Source organism: Anopheles darlingi, chromosome 3, assembly GCF_943734745.1.
Source record: "Anopheles darlingi chromosome 3, idAnoDarlMG_H_01, whole genome shotgun sequence".
NCBI classification, from domain to species: Eukaryota; Metazoa; Arthropoda; class Insecta; order Diptera; family Culicidae; genus Anopheles; species Anopheles darlingi.
The window spans coordinates 20,594,505-20,616,466 of record NC_064875.1 but is presented as its reverse complement, the minus strand read 5'-3'; the positions used below and the strand labels follow the sequence as shown (position 1 = coordinate 20,616,466).

At 50.4% G+C, this 21,962-nt stretch overlaps 1 protein-coding gene across 1 annotated transcript in view; it reads left to right on the top strand.

Moving 5' to 3' along the window:
* Positions 1-21,477, top strand: part of LOC125955960 (growth factor receptor-bound protein 2) — a 130,024-nt gene extending 108,547 nt beyond the window's left edge. The window contains exon 6 of the transcript XR_007469123.1: positions 21,468-21,477. The gene's annotated coding sequence lies outside the window, so the exon portion shown is untranslated. The remainder of the gene's footprint in view (positions 1-21,467) is intronic.
* Positions 21,478-21,962: the final 485 nt, after the last annotated feature.

Below are 21,962 nucleotides of genomic sequence, written 5' to 3'. Positions count from 1 at the left end.
GCGTGCCGTGGGAGTTGGATATAAAATGTCGACAAAATATTAAAAGTAGCGGAACGGAACGAGTCTTTGGGCCAATTGGCAGATTAGGATCTTCCGTTGCGTCCCGTCTCCGTCTCCGTCGTTGTCGTTTTGTGGCGAGTGTCTATTTGGGGGCCTTTCGGCTCTTCTGTGTCGCGTTTGGCTCATTTTGGATTAATTATGGCATCAGAGCGCAATCCGCGGCCGACGAGCGGTGGTTCGCCCCGTTTTTTTTTCGCAACGTACCATATCGTGCTTATTTAAAATACGCTCGAAGGCTGGGCACACGGTAATGGGGAAGCGATTTTTGTGTTGCTGCAAAATGGAGACAAACAGCATGATGGCAGCATGCAGAGAGATGGAGAATGTCGCGCGAATGCAGAATGTTAATGTCATTAAAGCTTGCATAAAGGTGCTCGGATACGATAGCAACTTTCACTCGCGGTAAATTGTCACTCGCCTGGCGCTAACTGCCATTTGACGCGTTGAAAATTTCATTGCAATTCTCCAGAGATATTCGAATGCCAAATTTCATTGCAAATATATGGCCACCGATAGTCCAATAACTGTAACACTGACCTGGTTAGTGGTTTATGAAGTAATTTGGTAACACAACGGCCTTACTGGTCATCTAATGGAGCTAATCAGTTCGATCAAAAGACCCAAAGAAACGAAGTAAATTAATCGATAAAATTTATGCAAATTTTCGGTAAATAAATATCTTTGACCAAATTCAATGTTCGTAGCTCAGCTCATCAACGTTCAGTTTTTCACACAACAAGCAAAATTTTATTGATAAAATGAACGTCTATTAATGGCTTAAGACGTAGTAGGCGTTGGTGAATCTAATTTGAGTTAGATTTTAATGTCAAAATCCAAATTTTTCAAATTAGATTAGAATCTAATTTGAGAAAAGAATCAAAGTACACACTGACAAGCAACGAGACTCCTTTCACAGCTCAGTTACGCGCTTGACAGCCATCCAATCGGAAGAGTGTATCTCCTTGTGTGTTTTACCTTAAAGTTTCCTCTCTAAAAGTGTCTCAAAAGTGTACTCACCATAACTCACTTGCTCCTAGCACTGTGCTCCGTTTAGTGAATCAATTCGAAAATGCCGTTAGCTGATTGATTTCAAGAAAAATGGTGAGCTTCACGGTAAGGATTAACGATGAGCGCCGTAGATCGATTGTGAACCGCAACCGACATCCGGTAGCTCGCGGTCATTAATTAACCGCAGTACGGGAAAAAGTCCTTCTCGAGTTTTGGATGATAAATTTTAAGCAAAAAGACGCGGGCACACACACACACACGCGCGCGCAGACAGAAAGCACTGTCGCAAAGAAAGGCGCGTTGCTGCTAGGAAGCGCTTCTTTGCGCGTCGCGGCGATAAATAGCCTCGGGATGGCACACGCCGAGCAAAACCAAGAGTGCAAAAAAAAAAACACTTTCGCATCTTTCTCGGCTTTCGATCACAGACAAATGCAAACACATACACGCACGACACATAGATTGCGCATTTAAAATACGCAAGTGGTTAAAGCGACAAACCAGAAGCAAAAAAAAAAAACAAAAAAGAAAAACTGGCGCGTGGTGCCGTGGCGGAAGCGCAAAGCGCCCATAAAGAAGCGAGACGATTCATTTGAGGTTTTTGGGGAGGGGGTGAAAAGGGTGCAGAGCAGGAGAGCTGCACAACAGGCTCCTCAAGCCGCGCTTTTGCGCAAACGGCAAAAAAACGCAGTCGGGAGGAAAAACGAAAAGAGTTGAGAGTGCTGAGGAAAGCTTCTCTCGCGTGGCGAGTTCAACAGTGTACCATCCTTCCTACCATCCGCAACCCTCCTTGCCTCCATGTCTCGCAGTTGAGTAGGAGCAACCGGCATCCAACTTCTGCCAGTCTGCCTCCCGGGAACGTTCCCATTTTCACTTGGGAGAAATATTTTCGTAACGTTCTGTGAAACAAAAAAGGTTGAGTAAAAGGGGGAGGAGGGGGGGTTGAGAGGAGGAAAGGGAGCAGGGAAATCCAAACAAAACACACACACACACATAAACACATAAAAACGCGAAACGCAACAAAGAGTTTCGAGCGAGGGAAAACACCCGAGGAAAAGCGAGGAAAGCTGAGAATGAAATAAACTCCAGAAAATTGTTACCATTCCTACCCCCGGGGGGGGGGGGGGGGGGGGGGGGGGGGGACGGAGGATGCTCTCCTAGAGGAGAGAGGGGTGTAGCAAAAAAAGGAAGGTAGACGAGACGCGAAACCGCATCTCAACGGTGGTGGTGGTGATGTTGGTGGCAGCAGCAGCAGCAGCAACAGAGAAGAATTTCCTTTCAGCCCAAATTTACGTGCGTTTCCGTGATATTTCCGGGTTCCGAGTCCTTCCGAGAGGTAGCAGCAGCAGCAGCAGGAAGTGGAAAACGCTCATCATCCGGTGGGTAGTGGGTGGTGGGTGGTGATGGGATTAGGTAAAGGTGGCCATAATGCGGCTCTACCGCGGCAACTAGCGTCTTGCACACTATACGCCAAGAGCTGGAGCGCGAGGAGGTCGCCCGGAGGTCTTTGAGTGAAAAAAGTTTTTCCAGCCGTTTATCACATTTAGGCAGGCAGGCGGCCCACTCGCGGCTGCGGTCATGCGGGGAATGGCGTGGTGCTCGGATGGTTTGGAGGAATTGCCACGGAACGTATGTTTTTCCCTATTCGCTTTTTATTTGATTTCCCCCCCCCCCCCGCCCGGGCCGTCGCCCCATAGCGTTTATGCGGCCGGGAAAAAGTTTGATTTCCCTCGGTTTTGCCCCTTGGTTCGGTCACTAACTTTCTTCGTGAAACCGTTGTCGTTTTTTTTGCACTCTTTCCAGCGGCCCAAACTATTCCTTCGAGTGGTGGCTCCCTGGCGACCACCACCTGCCAGTGGTGCGTTTGTTTCTCCCTCGCCCCTGGAGAGGGCCGCCTTAATGATAAGGGTTTATTAGGAATACCGACCACTTACGGGGTTTTTTTTTTGAGAAGGGCTCGAGCGGTTTGTCTCTTTCTCTCTCTCCTTGTTGAGGATGATCCCCGAAAAAAAGGCAACCGAGAAAAGGAGAACGGGAGAAATGTCAAAAGAAAAGGAAGGAAGGAACTTCTTCACTTGACAGTTTGATGAATTTTTTAGCCCTTCCCTGGCAGCACCGCAGCAGCATTATTAACATGGCATGCGCCGTGGCGATTGTGAAAGCCCAGAGACCCGTTCGTTCGTTCCGTTACCTGCGTTTTGCGTGGTGAATGAGACTTAAGACAATCAGGCAGAGTATAGGAATGAAAGGAGAAGAAAAGATCTTGGCCTCCACACAGAGGCCTGGTTGGCGACGATTAGATGGCCGTCATGGTGGTCGTCGTCGTCGTCGTTGAGGCGTTTATCCGGTGCCAGTGGTGGTGGTGGCGGCCACCGGAAGCACAAATTTGCATACCCATTTTGGGATGGGCTTTTTCTTATTCTTCGAGCTTTCTTTTTTCCCGGTTTTTTTTTTAGTTTTCTTTTTCGCATTCACCGTTGACCATTTTCATCCACTTAGTTCCGCAGCAACAACCGGAAGAACCGGACCGGAGAGAGAGAGAGAGAGAGAGAGAGAGAGAGAGAGAGAGAGAGAGAGAGAGAGAGAGAGAGAGAGAGAGAGAGAGAGAGAGAGAGAGAGAGAGAGAGAGAAAGAGAGAGAGACCCATTGGAATGGGCGTTTCATTCATTTTGCAAACGTTTATTCGCCTTTGGGAAGTGGACCCAAAGGTGGGCGCTCCTGTCCCTCCAGTGTTCTAAAGACCTGGACCATCAAATGGACCCAAGAAATGGGCCCAAAAGAAGAAAAGGGAAGGAGGCGTTCCGACGGCGCTCTGTTGTATGTTTGGGGGGACCCTTCAGGAACACTCCATCGCCTTCGTGTCTTCGCTAGCTTGGTTGGCTAAAAGCTGCCCTTTTTTGCCCGTCAGGCTTCCCGGAGGCGTATCTCCTTCATGGTGGTTGACATTGGCACAACGCCGAGACCAACCCAACGGAACCGAACCCAGTCCAGCCCTGCTTGCGGCATAAATTAGACGGCCACTAATTACGGAACGATGTCACGCTCGTGAAGGGAACCATTTGTTAATCGATTGTGGCCTTTCGCAGTGTATGTGTGTGTGCGAGAGAGTTGTTGGCCCAAAAGTTGTATCAAACATGGGTCCAAGTGGAAAACGCATTAGCTTTGATTAGATTCTTGTAAGTAGCAATGGCAGCAGCAGCAGCAGCAGCAGCAGCAGCAGGAGGAGCGACATTCAAGCATTCAAGCGTTGGGTGTGGAACCGGGGGGGTTGGAGACCATTTTTGATGTTTTGGTTCTGTTTTTGTTTGCTTTTATTTTGAGCATTGCAAATGACGAAAAAAAAGTGGCTCCTAGAAAGGTGGTGGAGGTGCTGCTCAGTAGTACCGCTGAGTAAGCAACACCTGTTCCGGTTCCGGTTCCTGTTCATGCTGCACACACACACACACACACACACCGTGGAGTGAGCACGTCATGCGAGAAATATGCGATTTCCGTTCGCTAGTGAGACTCCTCCGGTGATCCCTCGTGCAATCTAGCATTTCACTAATTTAATTTTAATGATTATCAACACGACACGAACTGAGACAAAGAGAGCAGCAGAGACAGAGAGAGAAGGACAGTGAACTAATTTTGGCGATGGCGGATAGCGCGATTCGAACTCGCGTTATTAGTTTGGAATGTTTTTTTGTTGCCCCGCAGGAGGGAGGGGAGACCATTCACGCACCAAACAAAACCAGGGGAAAAAGCGGCAAAACAAAAAGGACAAAAAACGCGAGAAAATAAAAGCAAAAATCCCATCGGATGACGAAGCCACTTTTCCGGTTGGTGGTGGCGACGAGGGAACGAGCACGACCGGGCACACGTTTGCACGTTTTTGCCTGCGCCATTTTATGTGGCAATATAAGTTTCGACGGTAGTGGGAAATGACCTCCCCGCCCCTCCCCTCCCGAGGTAGTAGTAAAGAAAGAAAATGAAATAAAAACCTTAAAAGGCCGTGAAAGTAACGTCTTTTAGTTTGCGTGACTGCAGCAGCAGCAGCAGCAGCACCAACCACCTCCACCGTCGCAGAGAAAACCAGCAGCATGTTGATGCAGATAAACGATTTCCCTCCTCTACACTCCCTTTCCTCTTTTACTTCTACTTTCCCTCATCCCACTGCGGTGGAGAAGGTTCTGCCGGGAGTTGTTTTATAGTGTTTTCTTTTTTGCCTTTGGTGACTGTGTGCGGCCGAGGGAAAATGGTTTGCCAAATAATGGGGGTTCCCTTTCCCTGCTACACCCTGTGACACACTGGTTTCGTTACTTAGCAAGGTACGGGGTCGGGGGGGGGAAGGAATGGGAGTCTTAAATTTAAAAATAGACCCCACGATAGTGACTTCCGCGGAGGATAAAAGGATATCTGCAATATATATATCAACCAAACATTCAATCGGCGTCGATCAGCGATCGCCGTCCTTATTCGCTCTCTCTATCTCTTTCTCTCTCTTTTTTCTTCTCTCTCTCACGCGCTCTCTCTCTCTTTTTGCATCCTTGGTTGATGTTTTTCTTTGAGCCCACTGTATGCAAGTGACGTGGCACAAGACGTGCGTGAGTACAAGGCGGTCCTTCGAAACATAATTATGTTTTCTCGAGTTTTCTTTTTGTTCAGTTCCCCGAATGTATGGTCTCTTGTAGTCGTGTCGTGCTTGAACGTATTTTAAAATATGCACCGAAGATGTTGTAAAGCAGTTTTTTTCTTTCTTTCGTTGTTGCTTCCGTTCCTCGATTGCACCTTCCACGTGCAGCACGTAGTGCCACAAAATTGCTGTAAAATCGTGCAGAACCCATGTAAAACCCTCCCAAAAAGCCGTTGTGTCGTGGTGGAGACGAACATGTTGCACCGCACCAACCGACAACCGACGACGATGGCGACGATGGCGACGATGGTTGCAGATATGGAAAAGAAAACCTTACAAAGCGATTAAATTTTGTAAGGAAACACAAGGGGAGAAAAGAAGAAAGGAGGAAAACCGGGTAAAGAATAGCAAAGAAAGGAAACCCGTCAGAACTTTTCCTTCCTTCCCGCACGTCCGTTAAGCGTGATTTGGCTGGCTGGCAAAATTATAGTCACCCACAACCCTCAACCCTCATGTTCTCCATCAGAACCGCGCCGCAAGTTCGTCTAGATTCGTCGTCTTTGGCGCACACACACAAGGACACACATACACGCTACGAACACTAGTATGCCGTATGCAGTGGAGGGAAACTGCTAAGGAAAATGAACCATATTTAAGCTTTAGCATCTGGTGTGGTGCAACCGAAAAAAAAAAAAAAAACGGAACGATCGTGGGAATGTGGCCACCACCTCCCACCTCCCATTTCGCTCCTTTTTCCTGCACGCAATGATGCCCACCGAAGGTGGTGGACCAGCCCGCCAGTGAGTGGCTGGAGTGGGAGTTTGCTGAAAATGCAGCATAATTCACATTCTCCGCCGGCTCCCTAACTAACTCGCATGGACCCCTCCTCATGGACGGACGAACGGACGAACGGACGAACGGTCTTTGGTATGTAACCGGAGGCACGAACGAAATGTGTACTGGCAGGCAGTGTGTGTGTGTGTGTGTGTGTGTGCCTTTTTCGGTGAAGAATGTTGCCGGAAGAGGGTCTGAAGTCGTCCACTCCATGTCGCAAACCGACTTCGGCGGAGAAATATTAACAAAAAAAAAAAAAGGAAAAAAACTGAAGAACTGGATAAAGAGTGGAACAAAAAAAAGAAAAAAGGAGAAGAAGGCAAGGAAAATGCAGTTTTCCACACCCAAAGCGGAAAACTTTGCGGACGAGGGGCGAATGAAGCCCCAAAAACTGCGAGCATGCAACGAACGAACGAACGAACGTACGCTCGTCGTGGTGTAGAGCAAACGCGTGCACACTTACACCGAGGTTTTTTTTTGGGGGGGTGGTGCTAGGGCGAAGAGGGAGAGAAAGAGCATAAATAATGTTTCTTCGTGCGTTCGCACCGCGTACCTCTACCGGCAGCAACATTCTATGTGCTGCCCGCGGTCGTCGGTAAGGTCCTCTTTGGAAACTTTGCATCTGCTGCAACTGCTGGAACGGTGGTGGTGGTGCTGCTACTGCTACAGACCACCTTTCCCGGTAGTCTGGCTGGTAGTGGGAGGCTGGCGAGAGATCTGCTCCATTAACTCGGCAATCCCGGAAACGAAGTTCATATGGACCGATCGCTTTTCTGGCGACAAACGTGGTCCACCGGTCCACCGGTCAATAGATTGTTCATTTTCACACCGCCCGGAACACACAGGCACACACACAGACACACATCGCCAGTTCCTGGGCCGGTGACCGGAAGAAACGCTCGTTTTGTCCTTTCGTTTCACTTTTCTGTTTTATTGGAGCGTTTTTTTTTCTGCAAAAGAAAGTGAAAAAGATATTTGACCGGAGTGCTAGTGGATGGTGGCGACGGCGGCAAGACTGGACAGTGCAAGTGCATCCTCCCTTCGAAGGGTCCATCTTTCGGTCATAAATAAGACCGACGTACTTAAGATAGTGGAGCGCAAAATTGATATAAAGAGTCAGCACAAAAAGTGTCCAGCAGCAGATCGGCCGGGGGGGTCGATGGTTTTTTGAGGAGGACGGGTGAGGAACGGCGGACGGAACATCCTCGGTGTCGAACGTGCCAACGTGTGTAAGGCCACAGAAAGCTAGTCTCCTGGAAGTCTGCTGTGCAATGCAGCATTGTCTGCGACGAGTTTTAAACAATACACCTTGGCCGGTACGACGACGACGACGACGACGACGACTGGAAGCAAGGAGCCATTAGGCTAATTTGTTTATGTGTGTTAGCCAGAAGGTAGCCACTGTGGCCGGCTTTTCGGAAAACGGCATCCCGGCTGGAGGCTGGAGCGTTTCGTAAACAAGAGTCCCATTATGGAAATAACGTATTGATTAGCCTTCACTCTCACTCAGGTTCTCGTCCCCTCCCGGGGGACACACCGAGACCCGGTAGACGTAGAATGTGCAAAATGCCATAAATCAATGCACACGCGAGGACAAGACGGGCGAGAGTGGCTGATTTGATGTATTTAAAAAACAGGAAGAGTCTCGGCCAAATTTATTACCACTAATAGAGAGAGAGAGAGAGCAGGCAATAATCACGAAATGAGTCCACCGGGACCACTAAAGCATCGCCTTTCGGCCAGACCTTCCACCATCGCGCGGGTTCCCAGGAGAGGGAGAATTTTCTATTTTATTAACTAACAACCGGACGTCAGACCGGAGAGAAGTGTACGAGATCGGTAAAAAAAACGCTGCTGCTGCTGCTGCTGCTACTGCTGCTGCGTCTCGTGGGACACTGCCGAGTGCACACGTAAGAATTGCGGAGAACCGAAGAAAAACCCCCACGAGGGAAATTATATCGTTTAGCAGCGCTTATGAACGGACGAACTCGAGTGGAGTTCGGGCGAGGAACTGCCGGCAACAGACCAGACAGACACTGCTGCGCATGAAACACAATAAAATACAAATCCTACCCCGATACCCCGGAAAATGCGGAAATGCGGAGCGAGGTTGTTGAAATGAGTCCCGAAGCTTCCTGACGTGATGCTAAGACGTACATTCCCATTCGGGACAGCGTGTCCCGGGAATCCTTAGTTAGAGGCTACTTATTGATAGCCGCTTCCGGTTAGCGTGGAGCGTGGAGTGGTGCAACCGCCGAATGGTGTCTATCTGGCACATTGCTGGCTCATTCCTGACTCATTCCTCACTAACGAGCACTTAAAAGTTTACGATGGTATTTGTACCTTCCACGGAGGAAGCTACCGTTGTACCGAACCGAACTAGCTGGCCAAAAGATAGATAACCACCCCCCTGCGACGAAGAAACACAATGCAAGGATCACCCGGGACCAGTAGTCTTAGGGGCATCAAATGATATCGATCATCGCCTTTTACCTTTCTCTCGTTAGCTTCTTGCTGACTACTTGATGGAGATGAGTAGACGCCCTGGAAGGTGTGCTGCTCTCTCTGTGTGTGTGTGTGTTGCATTTTTGCTGTGAACGAAGGCGAAAATCACTGTCATTGCCTCATTTAGTGGAAACCTTTTGCGCCATAAAGCAGTCCATCCCTCCTCAAATCTTGGCATGGCCCCATGCTCGACGCTGTGCAGTATCAGCAGCTTTTACTCCAACTAACGTTTCGCTTTCTCTCTCTCTGCTTTCTCTGCTTATTCCAGGTTTATTCCAGGTGCCCGAAACGTCCTAGTGGGTAGGTAGTAAAACAGGTTTGCCAACCTTCATTACACTCACAGAAGGCCTCGCCGGGACCCCTTCGAGCGTAGTAGTAACTCGCCAAGCAATTCGTCATCTGGCAAGCGGCATTATGGTGCTGACGCTGCGTGATGTGCATGTGGACCCGGGCCGGGGCCGAGGGGAACTACCGCTTCCGGGAACGGCGAACCGCGCGGCTACAGTTGTTCTCACTGGGCCTGGGCCTGGGCTGGGCTGGGCTGTTGGCGTCTGCTATGGTGACAAATTTTGCACCAATCCTTTTCAATTATTCATCCATGTCCTTCGTTTTACGATTCAGCACACACACACCCACCCACACACACAGTGATATACTGGACCGTAGTCCAGTTCTATCCTCGAGGTTCTTGTTTCCCGGGAAAGGAAGAAGTCACTTTCCGTCAGTCAATTTGTATCACGACAACGACTTTTGTGTTGGATCATCATCTCTGCGTGTGTCTGCGTGTGTCTGCGTGTGTGTGTGCTTGTTTGTCACCCAACCCTCGGAGTGTCACAGCGCGATGGCCGAACATTAATCTGGGAAGCGTCGGCTCCTCGATGGTGTCATGCGCGGTCCTGGTTGAAGATTCTTCCTCACTCCACGCTGTACTCTGGTCAGCTAATCTGGCCGCAAGCCGTAAACGCAACACGTTCCGCGGTGCTACTAAGCAGAATAACAAGGCCCCGCCCCGGTCGCCACTGCCACTTCTCCCCTGTAGTAGTGTCAGTCGTTATCAGACTATCCCGTGGTCCGGTGGCCGCCTTGCCTGTCCGAAACGGAACCCCAGATGCTTTTGGGGGAAAATTCGCCCGCAAGCCGTAAAGGTACCGTTCTTTGTGCGTGCCGTGGTTACGTAGCCGTGGCCTATAGGCACTGGACTGGACTGGACTGGACTGGACACTGGTGCCTTGTGTCTTTCCCCGTACAGCCACATATGCGCTGCTCAGCGCTAGCTCAGGAGGATCCCCCTCGGGGGTGATTATCTTGCGGTCGTCACTGCGACTCCGACTCCTGCGCTTCGCCGGTAATAACTCATGAAAAAATTAGCGCCAAAGCACCGCAACCACCGATGAGCCACTGAGCACCAGTAGCGGAGTAGCAACATCGGAACATCGGGGATACTGGGAGGTGTTTGCGGAAGGTGCGGGATTGGAGGAAAATTAATCAAACTTGGCGTCGGGTCGTCCCTCGCCACATGCGGCAGATGGTGTCCACGGGGCACTGAACTTTGGGACTTTTCCGCGCGCGCACACACACACAATCGTATACTATGCCAAAATCAGTTTGGAAGGTCAACGAACAAATTTGCTGTGGGAGGCGCATCGACGTGGAGGTTATGGTTTATGGAGATCGAAAACGAATACTGCGCCGAACGTCCAGTTACTGGTAGGTCCAAAACAGACTACAAGATACTCCTTCTTCCAAGTCCTTGTCGAAGGCGATTAGCTTTTCCCTCAGGGGCGGAGGAAAAGGAAAATCTGCTCCATCACCTCATCTTCAATCTTCCCGGTCCCGGTTCTTTCACCTTTACCGCTTCCCATTCCGCATTCCGGGCTGGAGCGATGGAGCGTGTCGAGTAGGACCAGTGCCTGCTGCTACGGTCCGGTCCTTAGTCCGAAGCCCGTCTTGGAGAGGCGTTCTAAATCTCCAGAGACCTCGGCACGTATCCACTCCTCCCGTGGACATAGGTCGCATGATACGCATTGTTTTCGAAAATAGCCAAAACCGTCGATGACCTCCACGTACACACATGAGAGTGTGTGCATGTTGACTGGACATCAGTAGCGACCTGTGGAGAAACTGGAGATGGTGGTGAGGGCTTACATATGCTCGACCAATCTCGTAACGCCCTAGAGAGAATGTGGCGGCCAAGAAGGAGTCATAAGCGTTCCCTCTAGAGAGATGGAATAATACACACAAACACAGAATCACATACACACAGCACAAAGGTCAAAGGCGACTCGCGTGCGGTGCTCCTGGCACTCGAGATTCTCTCCGGCAGCTATTCAATTCAATCCGCCACATTGACTCGGAATAAAGCAGCCAGGAGGAGTGACCGAGGGGACAAGCTTTACCGCGTTCCGACTGAGACTACTAAACACACCAACGCACACACGCACGCACACTCCATTAATGAAGTATTCAAGCCGTTTGGCCGAGGGAGAAACCTTGAAGTGGTGGAGGCTGTCGAGAGTGAACTTTATGGTTCCTTGGATTTAAGAGGCGAAAAGGGCGACTTTCATCAAAGCGAGATCGCTCTCTCCAACTGGCTGGCGGCTGGTGGTATTAAAGTTAAACGTGCCGCGTGCCGCGTGCCTCGTGCACTCTCTCTCTCTCTCGCTCTCTTCTTCGACCTCTCTTTCCACAAGAATGTCCCGAATTTTATGGCAACGTCGTGGCGTCGTGTCGAGCCTGCGCTGGAAAACCGTCACCAAAAAAGCGTAAGGGGTGGGGAGGAGCACAGGAGTAGGAGTGAGGACTTTTCTTTGCTAAAAACCCGTGGCCCCGTGGCCCCATGCCTGTTTGGGCCACTTTCGACCGAGCACTTATTATGCGATTTCACTTTCGGGGTTAGTAAAGAACTGATTTTCATTACCATGCCCCCCCCTGCCCCCATCCGTTGTCTTCCATCCTCGTGGGTGCTGGTGTGCTCATTAAAATACAAGGGTGTGGGTTGGGTGTAATTGTTTTATAGAAAAAAAAAAACAGCGTCCCACAGCCAGCCCACAGCGAGTGAAGCTACAAAAACTAAACGAAAAACAACAGCCTTAACCTCCCTCCACTGAGAAAACCACAGAATTCCGAGGGACGGGAGGAAGATCCGTTGCAAAAGTGGGTGGATGGGAGGGAGGGAGGCGGGTGTGTTGATTGTGTGTTCGAAATTGAACCATAAAGCCGGAAAATATCGTTTAGCAAACGAAAGAATGTAATTCCCAAAAACCTATTCTTTGCCGGTATGTGTGTGTGTGAGAGAGGTGACTTTGTGGTTCGATCGGGTCGGAATTTATACTCTTGGACAAAAACCCTTTTCCTTTTTCAAAGGAATATTGGAGGTGGCGATGCCGTTAACCGGTGGCTTGACAGGACGTCATGATTGTTCGGCTTTGATTATCATGTCGCTTAAGTGCAATCTAGCGAAGTGTGAAGAAGTCATAAAATTTAATGGAATTCATGAGACTCATGTTACGCCTTCAAAACTTTCAATATGCAATTTGTCCGAGTCCGTGTGTCACTTGTCTGTCAGTCCGTCTCCTAGTGCTCGGTGTGGGTGTGAATGGCCAATGGGGGTTATTTCCATAAAGGCATAGCATAGGACAAGGAAAATTAATATTTCCAGCCGAGAATCCAACCCGAGAATCAATCGAATCTCCTCGAAACGTCGGGCCATACGGGAACGTTACACGACAATGACCTGCACCGTGTCCTAACCGAAAACTAACGTTACCTGTCTGCCTGTCTGTGCTCTGCCATTTGCAATATGTGTCCCTTGCATAGTTTCCACTTTTCGAGTGTTTTTTTTTAATTGAAAAACCGAATTGAATTTCCCCTCACCCCACCCCTGCTGCAACACTTCTACTCCCCCCCCCCCCCCCCACCAAAACGTTGTGTTGATGGCGTTATTCAATTGTTTTAATCAACTGCCACATCCACCAGGCGGGCACGGGGCGGCGTAACTTTTCTTAATTCAAATTAGACTGTCGACATAGCGTGACAGTTTTTGGGAAGTGTTATGTGTACCAACGAAGCCACCATCACCACCGCCACCACACAAACACCCGTAAAATGGTCAATAAATTGAAACACGATAGCGACACTTGCCACTACCCTCCTCGACCCTCTTCCTGCGCTGCGCGGAAGCTTCGGAATTGGATGGGAAAACCTCAAAAATCCCGTTTTAAACACATTTCACATTGGAAAATCGAGATCTCCTCGCCTACCTTTCCCAACACACACATATGCACAAAGCCAGTGGCGGAATTGGGGACCCCAGGGGGAGGGGCACCGGTGGCGATGAAAACAAGAGCACAAATGTCATTCTGCCTGACAGCTGGATGAAAGGATGAAGCTGGATGACGGAGCGCACCATTCCTTGCCGGAATGCAAGCGACAACGAGGAGGAGTAGGAGAAGGAGAAGAAAGCAAGGCCGGCCCGGTTTCCGGTGGCCGAAATCCGGAGTGAAACAACGGTGCCGCACTCTGTCTCTGACGACATCCGACGACAACAACGACGACAACGACGACGACGACGACGAGGACGACAAAAACTCAATTTGTCAAGGCACAAAATTGAATCGTCACGACGACGATTTCGACGATTGAAGCCGGGCCGGCTGGTGTTCGATAGAATGTTAGTTCTTCCACCAGCAGGAAGGCACACACCAGCCGAGCTTCTGTTTTTCTTCGTGTGTTTTTTGTTTTCGTGTGTGGAAAAAATTAGCCTCACAACACAAGTTGGTTGGAACGTGGAACTCGAGCACTTGGATATCGGGCACCGGGAACAGAACAGTTGGCAAGCAGGGCAGGTATAATAGGAAAATGAATTTCTCGTTACGGGCTCCGCTTCCTGCGACCGAGAATGTCTTGCTAGAGTGCAGGACAATAGGCACCAGAAGCAGGGGTTTCATTTTAAATTTCATTCATTTCAATCCCGTTTCTCGCTACCATCGAATCGAATGTCAGCTGCAAGCGACACACGTTGCGGTGTCGTAAAAATTCAAAACAAAGCCCTTTACGTGCCTTCCCGGTGTGATCGGTGGTGGTGTTGATGGTAGTGTTGGTGCTGTACCTGGTGTAATCCGGAGAGCAGGTAGCAGCAGGAACGATGATGCAGTAGCCGGAATATTAGAGAGTCCGGTGGAGTGAGACGAGGAATCCGAACTCCCGTCGCCATTCAATCATTCCCACGAAAGTGGCATCGCCATCAGCAGCTGCTAGTAGCAGCAATAACAACCATCGGGCCTTTGGACCAGCGCGGGAATGTCGGTCGGTTTACAGTGGTGTAGGTGTAGGTGTAGGTGTAGGTGGTCGGTAGGTACAACCTCCGCCCGATAGGCGAGGAAACCGGTAAACGGAATATCAATCACTACGGACGGTAAATGTTATTCCAAAAACGCCAACGTCAATGCGTCACATCCTGTGTCGCGCTACTCGCTCTCTCTTTCTCTCTCTCTCTCTCTCTCTCTCTCTCTTGGAGACTCGCTTCCGCTTGGGCTTCTCGATCGACTTCTCAGGAAATGGAACCCGAATGGGTCCTGGGGTCCTTCGGCGCGAACCGCAGTCCGTCAGCAGAGTGAGAGTCAGTACCGCTTACCGCTAGCTCGTTTGACAGACAAGACAAACATTTTCCATTGTGTGCCGACGGAGAAAAGGGGGATGTTTGCCGACAGAGAGATAACTGAACTACCCTCTTCCCTCCCCAAAATGAGGGTGTATTGGTCGGGTTGGGTTGGGTTGGGTGGTAGTTGAAAAATTCGATTTCGAGATCTTGTCGAACGAAATGGAATTGTTTTCTGGCGCGGCCCTCCCCCATCGTTCCGCTGATCGGTCTCCACACACACACGCGCGGGCGCTCGCGCTGTATAGTTGTAGCTGTAGCAGCTGATTTTCATACCGGAAGTGACCACTGCTGCCGCTCCGGTCCGTTGTTACTAAGGGGGGACCACGTTCGCGCACGGACCATTGTGATGACGGATTTGAAGATTTATTGATCCCCCACCACAGCTGCGGTTAGTGTGACAGTGTGTGTGTGTGTGTGTGGCTGGGGGATGATATCGTTCGTCAGGAAGAGCTTCGTGGAAGCTCTCAGGCCAGTGAACGCCGCTCTCTTTGTTGTACCGGACGAAGCGTTATGTTGTGACAAAAGCCTCGCAACGAGATGGTCGCGAGGATGAGACCGCAAAGGATAGGCCCTACCCCTAGAGAAAAGCTGCTTGTTTCTCATTTCCGGCATCCGGCATCGCTGGGGTTGGGGTTGAAAGAGGCACTTGACAGCAGCAGAGAGCAGCAGCAGCAGCAGCAGCATCAGCAGCAGTCAGTGGCAGCAGCAATAGGATTATTGATCCGCCCACTGGAAAGGCCGCTTTGTGTGTCATCACCAGACAAAAGAAGAGCACTTGGGAGCACTTTCCCTCCTCCCTCGCTCCATCATCAGCTTCTTATCGACTGACTACACTACTGAGATGAGAGATCCGGCAAAACCAACTTCAGGGCCGGGGTACGATATGGATCCGGATTTGATCCGGATCGAATGATTCGTCGTGGCTAGTGGCCACCGGGAACCACTTTGGCCCGGGAGTTCGAAAAGGTCGCCGAAAGGTTGATTCCTGAGACCGAGACAGATCGACAGGCTGTTAGCCTTCCCCGATGACCGATGACTTTAAAATCTGCGGCGCGATTGACGCAGAAGAAAGCGATCCATGATCCATCGATGGATCCCGGCCCATGGAGGAGAATGATAAAGGAATGGGTGGAAAGTGAAGAGCGATATCGTGTCGTCGTCGTCGTCGTCGTTTGTCTTGGTCGCCCATGGTCGTCACATGGTAATGGTATGATTGATTGGGCCTTTATAGAGATTGAGAGGTTCTAATATTATTCCAATCACTTCTGCCTGCCGCTGCTTTTGAGATGCTTTTTGGGACCGCGAATTTCCATAAGCCAGCAGTGCCGGTGCGTTTCAAGGTCGTTGTGTGGAATCAACACACTCCAGATACCTCGCACAACGTCGAGGACGTAAAAAAGACACCTTCTGTTTAACGGCTGCTGCTAAGTCTTGTTGCCGCGGCTGTAACGGCTGGTTTTGTGACCAAATTCACTCAGCGTTTCGCGTGTCACCTACGTGTGTCCACCCGCGCGCACACACACACACACACATACACACACCAATTCATCATCTCGGTGCGGCTAATTTTTGGCCATCCATCGGAGGGCATTCCATCCGGCACAGTCGCAGGAAGTGTGGACCGAAGGAATACGCAAAATGCGACCTAAGGGGAAGCTAAACATTCTTCGGCGAAAACAACACCCTCGGCTCCTTCCTTCCAGACAGACAGGCAGCATCTAGTGAGGAGACGCAACAGCACAGAAGGAAGGAGCACACGCGTCGCGGTCGATGTAAATTGGCTCATTAATTTTGATTGTTGGTGAATGATTGGTAGGCAAATTGGGTTTTCGGATACCGGTAGGCGGATACCGGCGCGTTCATCCTCCCTTCGTCCTTTGCATTCCAATCGTTATCGCCGCTTCTAGCGTCTCTAGTCACTCCCGATGGCTTCACTCAATCATCTCTATTCGTGACGGTGTACAGCGATGACGGACCTGTACGCTCTGCGAGATAGAGATTCCGCGGGCGCTTCCTCACCCGAAGTCCAAGAAGGTTCCGTGGCTTGTTATGTACAATTAGACGAGCAAACATGTACTCAAGCAGATAGCTTCCAGGGATTATTTATTATCTTTCGTCCTTCCCACGGATGCACGCAACATCGTACAAAGTCGAATACAATGTTGCGCCTTCGAAGTACTGCAGAATGTGCTCGGGGAAACGATCGGTAATTAGGTGGCCCACATGTTTTGCCTTTTCTCGATTTTTCAATTGCGTTCCGCATTGCTCTCCGGTGCACGGTATTTGTTTGCATGTAATTACCGTTCCGCTTCAGCATGCAACATTCGCGCTCGGAACACTCGGGAACTCGGGTAGAGGAAGAAAATAGACAACCCTACGGTACGCTAAGGCACAATATTATATCGGTAGCGGCCCGCGGCGCCAATATTTACTGTGCGCTCTTCCGTAGAACCGCTTCCGCTTCCGGAGTTGCATGCAGTCTTTACGCTCGCCTTCGTTTGTGTAGGACGATGGTTTTTGTTTGCTGTTTCTATGCTGCTGCCATAATCGTTGCAGGAGTTTCAAGTATCCAGCAAGTGGTGTGGTTGTTTGTTTGCGACCCTTGGAAGAGTTTCGTTAAAAAAAAGGAAGAAACCAGCAATAGTAGCCGAAGATTGACAGCCAACTTAGATGCCAAAACGTCAGACGACAAAACTGTGCGAGCTGTCAAAAAAGTTGCGAGCGCACGAGCGCACGCGAATGCCTTTGTGGTTCCAACAGTTTTCACATTTAACCAATTAAGCCAAATCAGATTCCGAATGAAATACTTTCGGTTTGGTCGAACGTCGTCGACGTCCCACCCCCGCCCTTTGCTGAGGTTGACAAGTTGCAATTATAACGAAAATGTAGCAGCAGCAGCAGCAGCAGCAGAGTGGCGCAGGAATGTCGGTCTTATTGGACGCAAACCATGCGCCTGCCGCCTACTTGGAGACAATTTAAAGTTAAAAAGTATTTAAAACTTTGTGCCGGAATGCCCGTCTGCCATTCGTGGTGCGCTAGCTGTTGCGCTAGGCCGTTTGCTGCAGCTGCGCTTCCCCCAGCCACCACTCCGTTTCTTCTCGTGTCTTGTTCGCAAGATCTCGCATCGCGATGCGCCAACTCCATAACTTTGTGTTTCTGGGGTTTAATTACAATATATCTTCTTTCTTCCTCCCCCTCTCTCAATTGGCATTGTTTTGTGTGGCCAGCCGGGCCACGGTGCTTTCCCGGTTCGCACGCAAAACGATCCGCACAAAGGATAAAGGATAGAAAGCACGGAAGGGACGTTTTTTTTGCGAGGAAGAAAAAAGACGAAGAAAAAAAAACTCCTTAGAAGAGTCATCCTTGATCCTTCCGCGCCAGGATCCTAGCAATCCCGACGACTTGTCACGCACACACACATGCTGAAATGAGATAAAACTCCCGCGGTATCCCTGGAGTGGGTGGGAGCGGGGCTAGAGAGCGTCCGTTAGGGAGAGAGTTATCGCTCCGTCCGCTGTGGTCCGCTGCCATGCACAAAAGTTTAAACAACCAAAACGATAATATTGCCCCCGGTCCTGCCACCGCCCCAGCGGTCCTCGTGCACGGCGTGCTCCAGTTGTCGCACAACTTTTACCTTTTATCCTTTTTATATCCTGCGCTGCGTTTTACTGCCTATGAGCGTCTCGGCCAATTTTCCATCTTTCCACGAGTGTGTCGTCCGCACTTGCTCGTCCATTCCGACTACGACATACCGCACACGGCACCAGGGCATCAGGGGTCCAGGTTCCACTTATCGTACGGATCCGTCGGGGCGATAACGGGCCGCATACCGTAGGTTATCCTGTTGTGGGAGGAGAATGTGGTATCAGTATACGGCACCAGACCAAAGCGAATGGAGTAGTAGTGTAGACGTGCGACCAGAAACACCATTTGCACTATTTAACCGAAGAAAAGGCGTGGAATGCGCACCGGCAATGAGACTGCTGGTTAGTTGGAATCGGGAGGGAGGGGGGAACCCTGGTGGTGGTGGAGGGGGATAAATTCAAATTAAATTTTCAAATTTCATTTCTCACAACTTTTAGCTGGCCAGATTTTCCTCCCATACATTCTCATTCCTGTGTATGTGTGTGTGGCTTAGGATAAAGCTTTTCGCTTTAGCCAAATATCATCCAGCATACGACGGTGTCCATAAGTCCACCTCCGGCTACCCTCCCCAGCAACCATCATCTGAAATGGCCCCGGCCATCCTGCCACTCCACTCTGAGCGATGGCACGAGTTATGTGCTCCCGGCTGGCACACACACACGCGATCATCCAGTCCAGTGGCTACTGGTGGAGAAAATGTTCTCCGGTTCATTCTGGACCGTTAGGGACCCTCCCGTCCCGTCCCGGGTTCCTGCACGCCTCTCCTCTCGCTTCTTATCGAGAACCGAGTCTTTAAGTGAAATGTTTATCCATTCTCTGTGGCCTGCTCCTCATCCTCCTCCAGTGTGTGTGTGTGCCCAAGGCGTCCGTTAAGGGTTGTTGGCCAACACCAGCACCAGCCAGCCACCAAAGGCAAAGGATATGCCGCTTCTGATGCCACTGCACGGACCTGCCGAAGGACCGCCGAGGACTTCACATTCTTGCAAGACGACGATGGCTGGCATGTGAATTGATAATCACGAGATAGTATTGCAGATGAATGTGACCGGCTTGATAATCGTGGCATAGGGTGGGGGCTAGTGGGGTTCCGGAAGATGTGGTAGCCCCCCACCCCTCTCGAACCTGACTAGACTGCCCGGGCGGACGTACGTACGACCGGCACACACCGACCACACCAAACGGAACTACTGCTGCTGCTGCTGCGATCTCCGACGCTTCTGAGCTTCCGATTAGCATTGTGTGTGTGTGTGTGTGTGCACGAGCACTAGGCTCGTTGTGACTGGGGGGGAATAACGAGGTGAAAGGGCGTATCTAGTATTAAGGATACGGAACCGAGCGCTGCTGCTAGTAGCAGTAGTAGTAGTAGTTTAAACAAAAAGCTTCCTAATTTATTCAGCTTCTTCCACTTATGGCATGATACGTTCCGGTTTGGGGAGGGGACAGACGTCCCCCGGAGTTGAGGAGTGGAGTGGCGTGGCGTGGCGTGGAGTGGAGTATGAATTTCAACGAAGCTCGGCCTTCGCCTTCCGTTAGGGTTTGAATTGACCGGGCTAAAGGTGGGCTACACAAACCTTCGTACCTCTCTTCTTATCGGAAGAGTCTGCTCGTGCGCTCGGAGCGTTGGGCAGCGAAACTTCTTTCTTCTTCCAACGGATCCAGATAATGGTTGTGGATAGAGCGGGGACTTCAGATGGCGGGGGTTGAACTCGCACTGGCACTGGCACTGGCAGCGCGCTCAAGCAACAAAGTTCTGCCACCCTCGTGGAACGAACTCCCACCATATCAGGTCGCTATCAGACCGGCACCGAAACTGCTAAAACGCTTAAACACAACCTGTGTGTGTGTGCATGAGTGTGGTTCCGGGCATTGTACGGGGAAGGTACGTCGTCTTTGGCGTTGCTCATACGTGGGGAAACTTGAACGTTATCCAGCGAACGAAACCAGCAGCAGTAGTAGTAGTAGCAGCAGGAGCAGGAGCAGTAGTAGTAGCAGGAGCCGCTCCTTCTTTGCATGTAACGTGTGACTCCGGTTACTGCAACCTCTACTGCAGAAGCAGCACTTGGTATTCGGAGGAGGCGGGAGTACAAGATGATCATCCGGAGCGCGCTCATGTGTGTGTGTGTGTGCGCTCGCGTGTGTATTGTCTTGCTACTACCCGTCATATCGTTCTGGGGACAGATTAAAACCAACTGCCTGCTGATGTACTGTCGGTTGTCTCTCTCTCTCACTCGCTGTCTCTATCTTGTTTTGTCTCTCGTTCCAGACTGTGGCCATTGTTATCACAGCAATCCTTTGCCATTTTCTGCTGCATGCCCGCGTGAGCCGGCACAGGACAGGATAACAAGGGGATGTCGTGTTATTATAAGTTCTTCCTGCACTGTTGTGTGCCGTAGTCCGAAGAACCGTAGTCGGAGCGACTCCAGTCCAGTCCCTGTGTGAGTAATGTGAAGGGATAAGCCCTCGATTAAGACACTTGTCGCCGAAGAAGAAGTAGTAGAAGAAGAAGAAGAAGAGGCCGTAGCCGACTGGTGGACTACTGCTGCCTGGTTTAAGTAGTTCAATTTTATGAGTTAGCTCCGGCAGGAGATAATCTTGTGTCACTAGCAGGTCAGTAAGGACTTTATGGGCTTTTATAGGTACTTCAGGTTCACGAACTGCTGCGAACTACGCTACACCCTCTCTGACGATGCATCGCTCTATTTAGATCTTGCTGACTTATCCACCATTGGAAACATTTAGTCTTAGCAGGTGCTTCCTTTAAGGCAATATCCCTTTTATTGAACTTAAAGTGTGTTGGTCCGTAGGCAGCTCGACTCAGACCGCTTCTCTGGACAGACAGTGAAATTCCATGAGATGAGATTGTGGAAAAAGTTCGACACCACAACAACGCCCACCAACGCCCAACACCATCCGACCGGAACTGAGTGATACGATCTCGATCTTGAGATTCCCGGAGAAGCAAAACCGTGATAGTGCCAGTTAGGGCGGGGAAGGACGTCAGGTTCTCCTTACTTCTACGGCAAATACCATCCGGTCGAACCCGTCGTTTTTGGCTCACTCACGCTCTCCCACACACACACTTGGCAAGCTTGCCAAAAAAAAAAACAAAAAAACAAAAAAAGACGTCAAACACAAATGGTGGAGAACGAAGTGGAACACAGAGTTCGCTCGCTTTTCTTCTTCGACACACCATTTCACGCGTTACGTCATACGTTTACCCTCCCCTCCCCCGGGGGAAAGGTGACGTTGGAGCATGGAGCATAGCTAGAACGAAGTCTTCAATAGAGCGGCAAAAAAGAGGCGAACCGAACCGGGGAATTCCTTTTCCAAACACTGGCGCGTCAAATAGAGTGGCCGCCCACATGCGACCCGTGATTCCCGCCGCCTTGCTCCAGCTCCAGCTCCAGCCTGCCCTGCCAAGTGACACGGATGGCACGGCATCGTGAAAAAGAGTAAACTATTTAAGTATTTACATTTCAATTTGCTTTTTTCCCCACTTTCCCCAAAAATCGTCCTTTTGAGGCATCGCGCCCGAATCGTCGTCGTCGTCGTCGTCTTGCGGACGACCGTCGGAGGTCCCGCGAGATCCTCGAGGTTCTAGGATATGGCGTAAGCGCCATCGACCGGAGAATGGAGCCC